The following is a 9014-nucleotide window of genomic DNA, read 5'->3' on the forward strand; positions in this document are numbered from 1 at the left end:
GAAAATGCATTAGCTTTTAATAATCAAGGAGCATTTTCAAGCCAACAGCTATTGTCCTCCCTGGGCTGTCAGCCCATCTTTCACACTATATGTTTTTGCATCCCTCCCCTCTCCACTGCTACGGGTAAAATGAACGTTACAAGCTGCTTAACTAACATGCAGAGATACACACACATCCCAGCCCTTTGATAGTGCTAAGACAACCACCGTGCAGAAAAACAAAAACAAGGGGCTTCTGCAAACATAAAAAACTAAAAAAAAATACTCTCATTTGCAAGACAAGAAAAATAACATGGATATTCTGTTATTACAGAGTGAGACAATACCGTCATTAACTGATGAAATTCACTGCAATTAGACAGGATCATCCTCCTCTCATAATTTCACTTTTTTGATTTTGTTTTTTTTATTATAAGGCCCAGGCTGCATTTTTGTAATGAAATGAAGGATTTTTATGCAGATGCAATTAAATCTGTCTGACTAAGAGAGAAGATCCATCCTGACCAAAAAATACATCAGTGCTCATATTTTAGTAATCTGTAAAAAATATATCTGATTTATTTCAGTTAACATTTGTAATTAATAGAAAAACAGGAATGTTATTATTATTATTATTCAATAAAAAATTATTGAATTAAAATTTGAAATGTAAATACTAGTAAACGTCTCCACATACAATAACAATAACAAATATAGTATTATTAATAACAATAATGGTAATAATGATAATAAACTTGAATAATTATGCTTATTAAAGCAGTGATAACGGTCCGTATTAGGTGCTTGAGATTCTACAGAAAAGCCCGTATTTTGATTAAAAAAGTAGGCTTAAACTGTATATATAAAAACCTTTTACGCATTTAATAATCCAAACTAATTTAAAAGAATAACACATTAGGAAAAAAAACAATATTTAAATCATCTCTTTTCGGAGATAAACACGCTCTGAAATCCATATAAAAAAAGCCAGAAAAGCCGTGTATAAATAGAGACAGTCCTGTAAAAAGGTCGTCTATACCCTGTAACACAGTCACACACACTATCTCTCACACACACACACTCACTACACCGTTACATACCCGGGTTGGAGACTGACTGGCCCCTTTGGCCCTGATGTTTTGTTTTTTTTTTCCTCCCGTGCGATCGATGTCCCCCCCTGTCACTGTCGCGTCCCAATCCGAGCCAAGTCTATCTACCTAGCTACAAAAAAAAAAAAAAAAACAGCCATCGAGGGGCAAAAAGCACCTGAGAACTCCAAACATCTGACGCGTCTAAATAAGACACAAAAACCACAGCAATGGACAACTTAAAGAAGAAGATGTTGCAAAACCCCGCATCTCTGGGAATTAAGAGATGGACAATTTATTATAAGGACATAATAAACCCAGCGACTCCAATGAGGGAATGGGACTTAAAGGCTATATAATATGGATGGAAAGGAATTTTAAATGTGTTCATATCAATAAAGAACAATAGAGTATGAGTTTTGGATACATTCTGAAAAAACAGGAGACCCAGGAGTTGTCTGGCTCTACAGGGACCCGCCGTGCTCTCAGTAGCCGAGCAATCGCTCTCCCTCCTGGGCGACGCAGCCACACACGCCTCGGTAGGTAAAAGTGGAGGCTACTTTTTTTTATGAGCGCAGCAGGTAAAAGATGTATGATCGCTTTTGATAACAACCATTACATCAAAAAGGTATTACTTCGACTCAAAGATATACACTTCGAGAGGAGGTGGGATCGTGTCTGGAGACGACGGATCTCGGTCACTTCGGCCGTGAAAATGCCTGGAAGGTGAAATGAAAACCTCGATGTGTTTCCAAACAGGCGCATCCGAATTTACCTCTTCAGAATGAAACATCTGATGGTTGTACAATGAAATATAAGGAGTAAGGAAGTGTGCGTGGAAGGGGAAACACATCAAGCCGGAGAAATCGACTGGAAACAAGCTCAAAAGCGGACATGTCCGAGAGGATCGGACTCCTGGAAAAGGCAACACCACCACATCCGCACTGCAAAACGCGAGAGAGAAACGCTCGTCTCGTCTCTCGTTTCGTGCATCTGTCCACCACACAATCTCCGTATAAACTTTGCTTAAACGGCAGATCTGGATGTGCTATCCTTACTAGTAATAGCACGGACACATGTATGCGTAAGAACGCCTCCGACTCCTGTCAGTCGCTTGGTTTTATTGTAGCCAGGAGTTGCGCTAGAACATCAACGATATCCGCCTTTATCTTTATTCTGGACTAAAAAACACCCAGCACCTGTTATCCAAACAGCCTAAATGTCAAAGATCCACCAGCAGGAGATAGATAATCGATACCCCGACACCCTAAATTTAACACACACCCCAAACTACTCAATAAAAGTTAAAGGGAGAGAGGTGGAAAAGGAAAAAAAAAACTTACTTTCTTCCCCCTCCAAAAGCCGTCACCTCCGCTTCTCTCTCTCTGCTCTCTTGTCTTTATATAAAACAGTCACATCCAGCGGCTTTGCGTAATTGGAACAATCAAAAACGTGGAAAAAAAAGAAGGGAAAATTACAATAATCCTCCAACTTTATATTGGGAAAAGGGGGGTGTAAAACCACAAAATGTCAAAGCGTTTTTTTAGAGAGCTATCCCTTATTTTGGTTCCGGTTGGCGGTGAAAACGACGTGTCGACGGGCTGCCTCGCAGTTTCTCTTGTGGACTGGGGGGCTCGGGTGAAACGGAGGAAAGGAAATGAAAATCCGATATGTCTTTATTCTGCTAATTATTATCGTTTTAGCCCCTGTTTAAAAAAATGGCTGATTAAGTTGAGTGCGCATGTCTTTGTGTGTCTATTTCCCGATATGCACTCTGGGAATGGGTAGAGAGACAGAGAGAGAGAGAGAAGAGAGAGAGGAGAGAGAGAGAGAGAGAGAGAGAGAGAGAGGGAGGGAGCAAAAAAGAGAGCCGGAGAGGGAGGGAGAGAGAGAGAGAGAGAGAGGAGAGAAGTGTAATTAGTGAGTTGATCAACAGTCTCCACATTGCAAATGACGCGCACACGGAGGAGCCCTGGCGGCCGCATAGGTCTATGCGCGCAGGAGGAGGAGGAAAAAAATCCTTTTGTATGGTTTCTCTCTCTAAGGGCCAAATCACATGTAGAACAATGGACAACCGCTTCCTGCACACCAAAACAGGCTGGACTGAGAGAAATACTTACAAGTACTTTAGAAGTCATCTTTTATCTTCTATAAAAACACAACAACTTTGTGCAGATTCTGCTCTGAAGCGCATAGAATGCTCCAACAAGCTTTAATTCTTGTTTTATTTGTTCTGCCCATGATGCTCATTTGTATATTACATTGATTTTTATTGATTATGACACTACAGGGGAATTTGTTTTTGTGCTACAATATGAAAATGAACAGTTTTTTTTTAGGAGAAATGTTCCGAGAATATAAAAATGTTAGTTTATGAGGAACAATTTATGAATAAATGAATGATGGACTTTATGGAATATATAATTTTGTTGTATCATTAATGTGCATAATAACAGACACCTGAGAGAGAGAGAGAGAATCAGAACCATATAGGAGCGTATTGTCTTTTCGCATCAAACTATAGGCCTGCACATAATAAATTTTTACACATAATAACATAATTTAAACGCATTCACACACACATACATGTGCGTAATTTGCGCCATACGTGGATGCACTAGTTTGGGGCTTTTTTTTATTGTATTCTCTAATAATAATATAGTCGCATGCAGTGAGGAGACTGTAATATCTGATCTGTTGCATATATATATATATATATGGCACTCAAGCTTTTAAAAAAAAAAAATCAAAGCCACGATGCATCACAGTAATCCAACCACATGTTGGAAAAGCCATCACTGCCCTTTCGGGACCCACTGAGGCCCCGTGTGGGTTCAATAGAGCCCAAACTGCAAAAAATCCAATACAGGGTCACACAAAAAAATCCCCCTTCTCTATTCAAAGCTCCATTCACTGGCGTTTACATTTAGTGTCCTTTTACAAAGTGCATCTGGCCCTTATATCCTTTCAATGCAAACCGTTTACTGTGTGTTTCTTAATAGTGGCTTTTGGGCAAAAGAGGAAAGACTTTACACAGTCTCAATCGGGGAGAAAATCAAGAGATCTTGTTCGCCTTCATGGGAGAAAAAAAAAATCGAAGCTGGGGGTGAATTGAACTGCATGAGCCGGGTGTTTGGGATGTGATGATAAGGCTGCTTGCTGCTGGCAAGTGAACTACTAGGGGTCTACTTTGCAGCCACATTGACTGGACTGCAACCCCATACCAACTTGGATCCTTAAGAAGCCAAAGAGATCCGAGCAACCGACCCGACCCGAGGCTGTTTATTCTGGGGTTTTAGAGAGGTCTCTGACACAAAAAGGGTGGGTGTGGGTGGGTCGAGGTGAGGAACAGAGGCGTCACTTTTCACCCGGATCCAAGGCTTCTCCTGCTGCTGCTGCTTCTCCTGCTGCAGCTGCCTCCACGTCCTCCAGGGGGGTTTCCCAGCCCTGTCAGCCTGGGAGGCGTCGCTCTCAGACGGCTTGGAGAGACAACTCAGCCGCGCTGCTGCTGCGGAGGACGCGCAAAAAAGTAGTCCAGTGCGTAAAGCTTCTCAGAGCTGCATTGGAGTGGACCTATTTCTCATTTGCGACCTTAAACGGAGGATTTTTGTAGCCATAACGTGATATTTCTTTCTTTTCTTTTTTATTATATAGCCTACTAGTGTCTCCATTTCTGTGAAAAGGATGTACTTATATCCACTTTCTGTGGTTCCATTTGTGCGCGCATCTGTGTGACATTTTTTAGTGCCATTTGTTATTTTATTTGTTAGAATAAAGCGGATTTGGAAGAAGTGATCATACCGTTTATCTTAACTCCTCTCCTGCGTTCCGGTAAATCCCCCCACCACCGGTCTCCTCTCTCTCTCCATCTCTCCCCGCAGATGATGCTCTTTCTCCGGAGAGGAGGAGGACGAGCGCTCCACAATAGACCACACCACCGCGTTAACTAATATTTCGCCCCCCATTTCCATATCAGCATGCATCCTCAATTAATTATAGATTTTGATCTGTAAACTCCGGTCTGGTGTCTGTATGTGTGTGCATGTTCGTGTGTGTGTAAGAGTGTGCGAGTATTGTCTAAAGCAAATAAAATGACTAAGAAATGTCTTAGTGGCATCCACTGAGAGATGCCAGGATGGCTTGAATTAAACTTCTTTTTAATTATAGTGTAATTATTAAGCATTAAAGGTTTTATTTTCTAATGCATCCACTGACATGTGAATGAAAGGTATAGCATTGAACACTCACAAGTGATCTTATGCCACTTCAGTGGATCAATAGCTTTGAATGGTCCGGAGATATTACCTTAAAGGCTTGACCCACTGAGAGATGGAACCATGTAGTTGGTCCATCGATATGTTCTCTCAAGTCAAACTGAAAAAGCTGAATTGATTATTCGATTTTTTAATGTTTTAATCTAAAAATAATAATAATAATCCGTCCTAATGTTTCCTATAACACCTGGCCAGTGTTGTCTGGATATAGGACACATAGGATCTCCAGCTTGTTTGTCCTATGCGTCGGCGCCCTCATGGGGCTGCATGGATGACCCCTTAGCCTCCTCAGGACACACACAAAAAACGCAAAAAAAGCCCCACAGCTCTGATCAGCAACCTGCCACAGTGACCCACTGGCCAACTCTGGTCCAGCAAAACACACACAGCACAAACAAGCTCTACAAAAAGGCCCATAAAACACACAATAACAAGTTAAGTGTAACTCTTTGAACGCATGACACCCAACACAGATGTTGCCACTCACTTCAGAATAATTATATAAAAACAATATTAAAAAATATTTCTTTCAAAATATGTGCAATAATCACAACTGCATTTTCACCACAATAAAAGAAAACAATTGTGAGAAACAGAGAAATGATAGAAATGTAAAGTCACTTGCAAGTTGTCATCTGTGTTAAATTAAAGTTGCAAAATCAAGTAATTGCAAATAAATCAAAAAAGCATAATTATTTCTGTGATTTGCAGCGAAATGAATGTCTGAGAAAAATGTTTCTTCAACTTGTTTGCACTCCACAGAGAAGTGAGCAAAAAAACAAATAGCCTCTTTAGCAATAAAAAGAGGAAAAACGTAGTAAAAGCAGTGACACAAAATGAAGTTTTTAGCCCCATATATGCTCGACATAAACTCTCTCGACGTTTTCACACTCAGCCCTAAAGCCATCCAACAGCGGTCCATAAATATGCAATCGTTATAAAAACTTCACATTTTTTCCTTCCTCTTACCTCTTTTTAAAATCCCCACCAAAAAAGCATAAAGTATATAATAAGCCATTGAAAAGAGATGATAAATAAAAATGTAGACTCTCGGTACCTTTGGTATAAAACATTCCGTTTTTCTTTTCCTTTTGCTGTCTTTCTCTTGCTCAGTAGCGATCCGATAATAGCATATGGAAAGTGTTTTCAAAATGCCCAGATTTGGCACATTGTCATTGAAAAGAGAGGAGCGCAGTGATGCGGTGCTACAACAGGGGAAATGAGTTGCGGATTGGACGCAGCCCGCCTCGGTGCGGACTTATCCCACTTTAATTTAATATTCCGCAATCACACACACTAGTGATGGCATATAATTCAAGGAGAAATTCAGAGGGAAGGAAATGCTTTTGTGTGTGTGTGTGTTTTTTTTTTTTTTTACACCACTTTATTTGATTAAGGAGAGAGGCAGAGCACAATATTGTGTCTTTTTTCCACCCTGTTTCCCCTCTTCTTTGCTCAGTTTTTATATATATTTTTTATATATATACATGAAACAATAGATATTTATTTGTTTGCATTTACATCATTTATTTAAAAATCAACAACTCCCCACTTCTGTGCGCATCGGTGTCACACTGGAATCACCCCCCTAACATAAAATCGAGACCCATAAACGCTTGTTTGTAAAACACTGAACCCGAAATCAATGTATTGGGACATTTCAATCGATTATATAAACGAAAATCCATACGCAACATGAGACCGGTATCAGCCCACTCTTCCGCTCCCTTTTAAAGAGAGAGAGAGGGAGAGAGGGAGAGAGAGAGAGAGAGACAGAAAGAGAGGGAGAAAAAAAGCAGAAAAAAAGAAACAAAGACTGTCAATGCAGCCCTTTGCCTCTCAGTCACTTAGATCAGGGCTTCTCCAACATTTTCATGTCAAGGACCCCCAAATGGACACACTTTATGCCAAGGGGTCCCCATTTAATTGGATTCTGTCCCAGGGACTCCCAATGTGTTTTTTTGTGTTGTTGTTGTTATTGATTTAGAATCACTTTGTAAAACCTGCTGTATACAAGAGAAACCTTTTGTTCAGACATGTGTTCTGTGCGTAATTGGGAATAATTTCAGGTTAATGAAATCAAATTAAACTATTCTGCATGGCCCTTGTAGACCTTTGAGGGTTCTTGAACCCCACTTTTTTTTTTTGAGAACTTAGATGTCAAAGTGCTTCCAGATGCGCAATGATAGTGCGCGCGTCCTGATGACAACAATTAGACAGAAAAATGCCCCTAATCAAACTGGGGCCACGCGGGATTATGTTGCGTTTCAAGGGTCAAGGGGAACATTTTCACCACCCCCCAACCTCTCCACCATCTCCACAACCAAATATCACATTTCAGCATCACACAGCAACAATCAAGAAGCAAGCACTATAATAATCAGGTATGCAGATTCCCAGGGAAAAAAAGCATGGTGCGCACTGTCAGATGAGCTATTGCATAAACTGTGCATTAATATGCAACCTGATATGAAAGAAGAAGGAGGGGGTAAGAAACAGGGGGGTGAAATAAGGAGGTGCCAATCATGTCAAATTTACATGGGACCACAGCTGCTAGGGCTCTCGAGCTAGGGGTGGAATTAGGAAGGGGGGGGATTTGAGATTAGGAGACAGGAGGGAGGAAGAGGAAGGAAGGATGGATGGATGGGGTTGGAGGTGCAGGGTGGTGGTGGTGGTGGGTCTCTGTTTATTTGATAAGAGCAATCGATGGCCCCTGACTGTAAAGTCTTTTACCCAGATGCAGGCGGGGCCCTGAAGAAGAACAAGTGTTGCAAAGCAAGAAGAAGGAGGAGGAGAAGAGCAACAAGAGAGAGAGGAAGAGGAGGAGAGGAGATGGGTGACTTGGCAGACGTCGTCGCCCGCATTTTCGGAAATCAACACTATCCAAGCACACACACTCAGAAACACACACACACACACACACACACACCCTCCCCTCTCACCACTGCTGTTTCCATTCAGCCTCACCTCGCCCTGCTGCCCTCCTCCCACTTGGCCCCTTTGCTCCTCCGATCTTTTTCATTGTTGATCCCTCTTTAATAGACACGCGTCCAGTGAGTGTCCTCCATATATGGACAGAGGAATAAAAAAAAAAAAAAGACCCCCCCACCATCCAAAAAAAACAGCCTCCTTGTGATGCCCCCCAACACACAACATCCACATACTATTGATTATCACTCAGATCCACGTCCACTTATAGACCCGTAAAGCTGCCGTGCATGGGAACAATAGCACCTGTATGCTCCTGCATCAAAGATCAAAGAAGAGGGAATTATTTGACAGCATTCAAAAATGACTCTCAATTAGTAATTTACCTATAAATCTGCATTTTTAAATTTTGAGAAATACTGCAGGAAGAAATTAAAAAATAAATTAAATATGCAGCATTTATAAAACAATTAATTATTGGTATTATATGGTAATTCTGTAAGGGGTTATGTTTGAATAATTGTGATGTGTTTTGTTTTTTGTCTGATGGGTCTTACTTGTCTGTCTGTCTATGGTAACAGTATGTCTATTGTATGTGTACTTTTTCTCAAACTGAGCTGCCTATCGATGCAAAATTAATTTCAGTGCAAACTGACAATAAAGTTGTATCGTATCTTATTATGATATTTATGAAAAACAAATTACTAAATTCCTGGGAATAAATTATAACAACAATAATAACAAA

General features: G+C 40.6%; 1 protein-coding gene across 4 annotated transcripts in view; it reads right to left on the minus strand.

The window, feature by feature from the left end:
* Window positions 1-6562, minus strand: part of zfhx4 (zinc finger homeobox 4) — an 87353-nt gene extending 80791 nt beyond the window's left edge. For 2 of the 4 annotated variants that reach the window (XM_074622490.1, XM_074622486.1), the window contains exon 1: window positions 2411-2846. The gene's annotated coding sequence lies outside the window, so the exon portion shown is untranslated. Of the gene's footprint in view, window positions 1-1079; window positions 2357-2410; window positions 2847-6398 lie in introns of those variants that run through there. The other 2 variants (XM_074622488.1, XM_074622487.1) reach the window with 2 other exon arrangements.
* Between the last annotated feature and the right edge of the window lie 2452 nt (window positions 6563-9014).

This window comes from Sebastes fasciatus, chromosome 21, assembly GCF_043250625.1.
Source record: "Sebastes fasciatus isolate fSebFas1 chromosome 21, fSebFas1.pri, whole genome shotgun sequence".
Taxonomy (NCBI): Eukaryota; Metazoa; Chordata; class Actinopteri; order Perciformes; family Sebastidae; genus Sebastes; species Sebastes fasciatus.